This window comes from Gopherus flavomarginatus, chromosome 11 (assembly GCF_025201925.1).
Source record: "Gopherus flavomarginatus isolate rGopFla2 chromosome 11, rGopFla2.mat.asm, whole genome shotgun sequence".
In the NCBI taxonomy this organism is placed as follows: domain Eukaryota; kingdom Metazoa; phylum Chordata; order Testudines; family Testudinidae; genus Gopherus; species Gopherus flavomarginatus.
Genome location: NC_066627.1, coordinates 12,378,711 through 12,387,889, shown reverse-complemented (window position 1 = coordinate 12,387,889; position 9,179 = coordinate 12,378,711). Strand labels below are relative to the sequence as shown.

The following is a 9,179-nucleotide window of genomic DNA, read 5'->3' as shown; positions in this document are numbered from 1 at the left end:
TCCGAGGGCTTGATGAGTCTCTGCAGTCTCTCAGTCACATCTCCCATTATTATTGAGGGGTTTTTTCTTCTTTTTATAACCTCTCTAATCTCTCTGAGTATTTCATAGTCACTACACCATCGTAGTCAGGTGGTCGGTGGTATATCTGCAATGCTATTTTTTTATTATTCAAGCATGGAATTGCTACCCATAGAGATTCTATGGTATATTTTGGTTCATTTAAGATTTTTACTTCATTTGACTCTGAGTTTTCTTTCACATTTATTGCCACCTGCCTCTCTACCAGCACAGATACTCAGGTTACATCAAATGGAACAGCTCAATAGCAACATTCCAAATTTACACCATCTAGGTATCTGGCCTCCTTTACTCCAACAGTACAGTGGCAGGTTTGCACAAAGTGTGTGGGGGTGAGTGGGTCTGACCCCATTGACTTCAATGAAGCTACAAATGACTACACAAACTGGGGAGCTAACTGTTCAAATTTGTTCAGTCTCTCTGACATGCCTACAACAAGTTTGAATTAATCATGTTTTAGGATGTCATGAACCAATTCTTCTGCAGTCCAATGAGCCTGTCACTTTAATGTTCTGTGTAGAAAGAAAACATATAATCCCTGTAAAAGAAAGAAAGAAAGAAAGAAAGAAAGAAAGGGCCATCCATCCATATAGAAGCTGAAATTCAGATACAGAAAATCTCTGCAACACTGAATTCCTCCAAAGTTCTGTCCCCAGTGGGAATGAATTGCTCCGTAGCCATTAAAAGTTATATTCTGGCAATTAATCCCATGGTGCAAAGAGCTAAGAACATGCCAACTAGATAGAAACTTTTGTCTTTCATTCAGTTCAGATTCACAGGCAAAAAAAATGGATTTGGAAATGTTTAAGGGAAGATACTCGGTTGGTGTAAATCAGCAGTAGCTCCAGTTAATGAGGCCTGATTCCCAAGTGGTGAAAACTGATACAGCTTCATGGTCATCTTAGGGCCAGATCCCCAGCTAATGTAAAACAAAATACCTCCATTGAAATTAAAGGGTCACATCTCCACTTGGTGTAAAGAGCCCTAACTACCTGGAATTCAATAGAATTGTGTCAATTTACACCATTTTAGGACATTTCACAGAGCTTTTAGTGTTTGCCTCTGGGTACCTCTTAGTGACTAACATCAAACAGCCAGAACAGCCTGAGCTGTGGCTTCCTCTGGTGGCTGCATCCCAAGAGCTGCTGATGAAATTCAGGAGAAAAAAAAATCCCTGTTCCTCCAGAGCTGTTTATGCGGCATTAATGAAGGAACAGGTTATTCCAGGACTCCTGGAGTTCTGGTGACACTGGGCTCTGAGCTGTTGTAGGTGACATGTCTGTACTACCATTTTATATTTTATTCTGAAATCTCTTTGGGATGCCACATGGAACTCATTCCTGCCTTGTTTTTAACCAAGCGTCCTTGCAGGGATGCTGCCATCGTGTGAGATCCAGGCTGGTTGCTAATCCCTTTCTGTGGGGTTAGGGTCAGTTAGGAAAGATTGTCAAGGTGAATTGTTCCTGAGATGAGATCAGAGCCTGACTCACAGCCATGGAAACCAGATTCCGCTATTCAGCTCCAGGCAAGGTACATCCTGACTGTGTCTGAATCTTGCACAAGCCAGGATCAGTTTCAGAGCTGGGAGGGGCTTTCAGTCCCCAATCCCATTTAATCCTTCACCTTTCAGCCAAGCCTGCCAAAAGAGGGGAGCATCCATCTGTGGAGTGGGTCTCTCTCTGCTAGGAACTGCAGAGAGACCCAGCAACTCAGGGGATATTGTGAAGGGACTGGGAGACAGCAGCTGGATAACACAGTGATGAAGCATTATTGACAGGTGCACAGATAGAAGAGGACTAAAGAATCCACCAGTGGACTGTCCGGTGCTTCAGAGGTTGGGAAACATTCCACAAAGACCAACACTGTAAGTCTTCTATTTCAGTTAAATATCTTTGGGTGCTAATATACTGGACCAATGTAATACTAGAACTATGAGATACAATTGGAACTCTCTAAAATCTTTACTATCATTCAATCAAACTTCTAGAGCTGTTCACTTTTTCCAGCATAAAAAAATTTAATTTTCATTGAAGTTATAGAAAGCAAACCATTTTCTGGTTTTGTGAATTGAGAACCAAATAATTGCTTGTAAAAATACTGAAAACTGAAAAATTTTCACTGAGAGTTCTGAAAAAAAATTGTTGTAGTTGTTTTTAAGGATAGCACAGACCTATTATAAAACTTTTTTTTCAATTTAAACCCAGTTTTCCTTGGAAATAATTTAAACAGAAAATATCTGAATTTCTCAGGTTAGAAATTTATAACTAAGCCAGCACTGATATTGTCCAATAACACCCTCTATTTCAATCACATTTATTGCTGTTTCAAAGAGATTCATGTAGGATGGTAAAACTGAGTAAGCAGCAATGTTAGCATCAGGGCCGTCTCTAGCATTTTTGCCTCCCCAAGCAGAAAAAAAAAAGCCGCATTCTCAATTGGCAGCAGCTCTACCACCGCTTCTTCTACAGCGGCAGTTTGGTGGCAGTTTGATGGCCTCGCCGCTGAATTGTGGCCTAATGGCTGCATGTGCCACCCCTCTCTTCATTGGCTGCCCCAGACATCTGCTTGCTACTCTGGTGCCTGGAGCCAGCCCTGGTTAGTATCCTCAGACTATGTTTTATACATGCAGGCACCTTTAATCTGAGGCACAGAGAGTTGAAGTCCCCAGCCAAAGCCTGTCTCTGCTCAATGACATAAAAGAGGGCAATGTGGGCAGACCCCAGATCTCCTGTTCTAACACTGTAGCCTCTGTCCCACACTGATGTCTGCTAACCAGAAATACTCTTCACAGGTGGAGAGCACACACACATAGTAAGACACAGCCTGTGTCCTGGAGAGTTTACAACTGAAGCGGACAGGACAGAAAAAAGGTAGGGAGAGAGAGAGGGAGGGAAGGAGGGAGGGGAAATAGAGATACGGGGAGGGGAAGTGACTGGCCCAAGGTCACACAGCAGGTCAATGGCAGAACCAAGAATAGAAACTAAGTCTCCTGATGGCCACTGAACCATAAAGATATAGAGTCCCAGAGGGAAATTACACAACACAGATATAGCTGAACTATGTTATTAGCCCCTCATCACACAGAGATGGAAATGCAGCTGGGATCTGGTGTCACAAATCAGATCTGGAAACAGGCAGGAGGCCATCTGTATGGTGTTGCAGCGAGTCCTTACAGCTGAGCTGTAATTGGAGATGCTTTCTGAGTCCATGTCATATTTCCTCAGAAACTGAAAATCAGGCAGCATTTGCTTTTTAGCATGTTACCTCCACATTTCCAAGTTTGCATATTTCCCCAATAAAGGAAATATCTTGGCCAGATCAATGGGGTTGGATGTGTTTTGCTCCATCCTTCATACTGTATTTTGTCAAGCTAGATCTTCAGACTTTGTAAACTGATGCAGCTCCATGGATACTAATAAAGAAAACTAACTCCCAGCCCAAAAGGCCGGGTCTTAATTAGGGTCGTAATTATGTCAAGGCCTTAGGCCTCAATAATACTAACATATAGCAAAAGTAAAAAAATGATTAATTACTAACCCACCTGAGGCTCACTCTCTGATTTTAGTATACACTATCCTAACACTACTATCATAACACTATTATATTACTAAATGCTGCTAAAATAATTAATGCTGCTATATGGGGTTAAAACTGGAAAATCCCTAAAATAACCAGTCCGTCACTGCCAAAAAGACTAACAGCTGTTGGGTCATTATAGGTTATTAAGTAGCTCATGTAAGCATAAAATATAAATCATAATAACTCAACTAACAAAACAAACAATAAGTATTTTTAAAACATAAGTTCCTCAAAATTGCTTAAGAAACAGCTGCTCAAACCGCAATAAAAGGATAACCGGGGTGTCAAGGTCTTGGCAATAAAAGAAGCTTCCTAAGAGGAAGTAAAAAAAAACAAGCTTAGCAATTTTTAGCTCTTTTTGCAATAATTGTTTTAAAAACATGTCATGTATCACCCAAATAAGGTAATAACAGATGTATAAGCTCACATGATAATTTGCGGTTTTAGGCTTTATAAGCACAGGTATCTCTGCTGTAAGGAAAAGCAACTTACCTCTTGCTAGAGGACTTGTCGTCTCTCCATGCATATGCATGTATTCTCTGATTAATCAATAAAGAAGCCTCAGGCTGTCTAATCAACTCAACTCGTTGGTGGTTATTTTTCCACGACAATACTAAGGAGGCCATGCCAATTTCCACTCGTGTTAATTCACCTCTCCTAGTCAATGGCACTGCTGAGTAATGTGCACCTTTCATACTCCTACCATGAGATATTACTAAGGGAAATCAGGGCCATACTCTCTGTCACTGTAACCCAGACTGTTGTCTTTGTCCTTCCTTCTCATCATCTCAGCCACAGCACTTGACTACTGTTGTTGGATGCTACCGGTGTGGTGGTCTGCTCTGTTCAATGTTGATATCAATCATCTGTGTGTGTTCCCTCTGTGTGCTGTCGCAGCTCTGTGCAGATAGCTGACACAGTAGACCCTGAGAGAACCCCCAATGACCACAGACTCTAGTAAGGTACGAAGGCACGTTGGCAAGGTTTATTGTCGAAGAGAAACACAGTCTCCAGATTTCCCCAGCATAGAAGTCAAAGGCGATGCTAAGGTGCTGCTAGTCAGTACATATGTGGTCCCTGACAATGGATTCAGCTGGGTCAGTGGCGGGACTTTCCACTGCCCCCTAGGCTGGACAAAGCCATCCACTCAGAGGTGCATTCTTATACAGAGGTACAAACAATTACACATCACTCCTGACGTATCAAGGTGCAATTCCTCTACGTAGTAAGGTGCCGCCTCTCACTTTGTACATATTGGTTCAAACAAAGCAACTCTATCCATCATGTTACCCTTTTGGCCCTGCATTGGGATGGGTCAGCCTGTTCCTTGTTATTTATGTGATATGTACAAGTATGTGTATGTTCTGATAGCTGGTGTCCAGTACCCTTTAGGTATGTCAGTTTTTGCAGCATCAACCAATTTCCTTGCCAGCTTCTGTGAGCAGGGCATGCCTCTGGCTCACAGCTTAACTTTGCTTTATGTTAGCAAAGTCTTGACTATTACTTTAGTTCAGGCCTTAGGCCTCATACTGGGCCTCTGATAAGTGTTTATGTTTCAGGGTCTCATCTTACTCCAACAACTATCTTCACACCCTAGTTTTCCTTTGAAATAATTTAAACAGAAACTGTCTGAATATTCCAGATTGGAAACTTTGATTTCAACCAGGTTGGGAATATTAACATTATTAGTAAAATTTGAAGCCAGTCACTCTATTGCAACGGTGTATATTTCTGTTTCAAATGGGCACTTGTTGAATGGTAAAACTGAGTAAGCAGCAAAGTTGGTAGCCCACAATATATTTATTAAGCATACTAATGTCTTAGATGGAAAACGGAGAATTGAAGCCCTCCCACCAAAGCCTGTCTCTCTTATCCCAGCCAAGGACATAGAGGAGGTGAATGGTATTAGAACCTAGATCTGCTGCTCTAGTGCTGCATCCTCTATCCCACACTGCTGCTCGCTAAACAAAAATGTTGTAAATGGTGGAACTGAACATACACAAAACAAGATGCAGCCCATCCCATACAGAGCTCACAGTCCAAGCAGACAAGGCTGAGAATGGGATGGAGAGGAAACAGAGGCACAGGGAGAGGAAATGATTGGGCCAAGGTCACACAGCAGGTCAGTGGCAGAGCCAAGAAAAGAACCCAAGTCTCCTGGTGGTCACTGATCCGCACAGACATAAAATGACAGACGTAAATGACACAGCAGAGAGGTAGCTGAGTGATGCTATTAGCCCATTGTTACACAGAGATGGAAGGGGGATCTTGTGTCATAAATCAATACGTAAGCAGTCAGCAGGCCATCTATGTGGTCTTGTGGTGGAATCACTACAGGCGAGCTCTCATGCAGGATACTGAGTGAGTCTATGTCATATTTCCCTGGAAAGTGGATATCAGGCAGTGTTGTCATTTTAGCATTTTAGTTTCATGCCCAAGCTTAGAGCCTGCTGTTCTTAGCAAAAGAGGATCCAGCTTGACTAGAATGTTGTACTGAGATAGTACTTTGCTCCATCCTCCACAAGGCATTTTATTCAGCCACATCCTGAGTCAGATCTTTAAATGGTGCAAACTGATGCACCTCCATTGACTTTAAGGGATCCATGCCAATTTGCAAATGCATGATAAGCACTAGTAATAGCAGTGATGAACGCAGGGCACTGTTGAAATTCACATCATGAGATATTGCTGCATGGAATCAGGGCCACTTCTTCTGTCACTGTAATCCCCACCATGTTTGTTCTTCTCTCCACAGTCATCACAAAATGAGCTGAGAAAGAAAATGTCCAGTCGAACTACCCTGACCAAGTTCCTTCTCCTGGGATTCTCTGATGTTCGGGAGCTGCAGATTTTGCACTTTGTGGTGTTTCTAGTGATTTACCTGGCAGGCCTGATGGGAAATCTTCTCATCATCACTGCCATAGCCCTCAACCACCATCTTCACACCCCCATGTATGTCTTCCTGGTGAATCTGTCAGTCCTAGATCTCGGCTCCATCTCCATCACCATCCCCAAATCCATGGCCAATTCCCTCATGAATACCAGGTTGATTTCCTACCCTGGATGTGTCACCCAAATCTTTCTCTTTCTCCTCTTCACTGCAGCTACTCTTGCCTTGCTCACCATTATGGTGTACGACAGACACATTGCCATCTGCCAATCACTGCACTAAGAGAGAGTAATGAACAGGAGAGCTTGTTTCCAAATGGCATCCAGTGCCTGGGTTACTGGTGTTGTCTGCTCTGCCCTGCACACTGGGAACACGTTCAGGTTACCCTTCTGCCAGTCCAATGTCATCAAACAGTTCTTCTGTGAAATCCCTCAGCTACTCAAGCTCGCCTACTCTGACTCATACCTCAGTGAGGTTGGGCTTCTTGCCTTTAGTGTGTTTTTAAATTTAAACTGTTTTGTTTTTATAATTGTGTCTTATGTTCAGATCTTCAAAACTGTGCTGAGAATCCCCTCTGAGCATGTCCGGGGTAAAGCCTTCTCCACCTGCCTGCCTCATCTCACAGTGGTCTCTTTGTTTCTTTGCACTGGCTTCTTTGCCTACTTGAAACCCATCTCCAGCTCAGCATCAGGTCTGGATCTCATGATGGGTATTCTCTATTCCCTGGTGCCTCCGGTGATGAATCCGATCATCTACAGCATGAGGAACAAAGAGATCAAAGCTGCATTAAAGAAACTGATTGTGTGGAGGTTATTCACCAAGATTTAAAATGTCCATCATTGTACTTTGATTGAGACTTCATTCTGAGCTTCTTCTTGAATATATAAAAGCAGCAAAAAGTCCCATGGCACCTTGTAGACCAACAGATGTATTGGAGCATGAGCTTTGGTGGGTGCCATGACATGCATCCGGCTAAGTGGGTATTCACCCACGAAAGCTCATGCTCCAATATGTCTGTTAGTCTGTAAGGTGCCACAGGACTGTTTGCTGCTTCTACAGATCCAGACTAACACGGCTACCCCTCTGATTCTTGTATATAATCAACTGATGACAAAACTGTCTCCTTGAGAACACAGTGTACAATCTGTTTATGAATTCATAATAGCCGGAGTAACTCCGCTGAAGTCAAATGAGGTCTGGTCTACACTACGAATTTATATAGAATTTAGCAGTTTTAAACCACATTAACCCTGCACCTGTCCACACAACGAAGCCCTTTATATAGATATAAAGGGTTCTTAATACTGGTATCTGGAATCCTCCCCGACGAGGACAGTAGCGCTGAAATCAGTATTGCCATTTCGAATTAGGGTTAATGTGGCTGCAATTGGACGATATTGGCCTCCGGGCGCTATCCCACAGTGCATCATTGTGACCGCTCTGGACAGGAATCTGAACTCATATGCACTGGCCAGATAGACAGGAAAAGCCCCATGAACTTTTGAATTTCATTTCCTGTTTGCCCAGCGTGGAGCGCTGATCAACATGGGTGACCATGCAGTGCCAAAATCAAAAAAGAGCTTCAGCATGGACCTTACGGGAAACACTGAATCTGATCTCAGTATGGGAAGATGAATCTGTTCTATCAGAACTCTGTTCCAATCAGGGCCGGCTCTAGCCATTTCGCCGCCCCAAGCATGGAGGCACCCTGCGGGGGGCTCTCTGCCTCTTGCCAGTCCCGTGGCTCCGGTGGACCTCCCGCAGGCGTCCCTGCTGAGGGTCCACTGGTCCCGCGGCTCTAGTGGACCTCCTGCAGGCCTGCGGGAGGTCCACCGGAGCCGCCTGTTGCCCTCCTGGCAACCGGCAGAGCGCCCCCCATGGCATGCCGCCCCAAGCACGCTCTTGGCGTGCTGGGGCTTGGAGCTGGCCCTGGTTCCAATAGATGAAGTGCCAAAGCATTATGAAATATCTCAAAGGCTGTGGTAGAGAGAGGCCACAACAGGGACTCAACATAGTGCTGCATGACAAGCGTAATGGAAAGCCAAGGAATCAAATGGACACTCATGGGGGAGTGAGGACTTGAGCTATCCCATAGTTCCCGCAGTCTCCGAAAACCATTTGCATTCTTGGCTGAGCTCCCAATGCCTGAAGAGTCAAAAACATTGTCGCGGGTGGTTCAGGGTATATGTCGTCAATCTCCCCCCCTGTGAAAGAAAAGGGAAAAAATCATTTTTGGCCTTTTTTCAATGTCACTGTATGTCTACTGGATATTGCTGGTAGACGTGGTGCTGCAGCGCTGAACAGCAGCATTCTCTCCCCTCCCCTCCCTGATGGCAGATGGTGCAATAGGCCTGATAGCTTTTGTCATCAAACTGTGAGTGCTCCTGACTGGCCTTGGTGAGGTCGACCGGGCATGCCTGGGCAAAAATAGGAATGACTCTCAGTCATTCCCTTCTTTAAGCTTTGTCTCTTGGAGATTAAGTCCTGCCTGGAATATCATAGCAGCTGAAGGCTGCCTGCCCACCATTTTATCTCAATAAAGTCAGTGTTTTTTATTCATGCATTCTTTATTGCTTCATTACACAAATGCAGGGATAACTGCCACGGTAGACCAGTAGGGGTGGGGAAGGAG

The 9,179-nt window shown here is 44.0% G+C and overlaps 1 pseudogene; it reads left to right on the top strand.

Moving 5' to 3' along the window:
- The first annotated feature begins 1,927 nt into the window (after positions 1-1,927).
- Positions 1,928-7,375, top strand: LOC127030775 (olfactory receptor 14A16-like; annotated as a pseudogene).
- Positions 7,376-9,179: the final 1,804 nt, after the last annotated feature.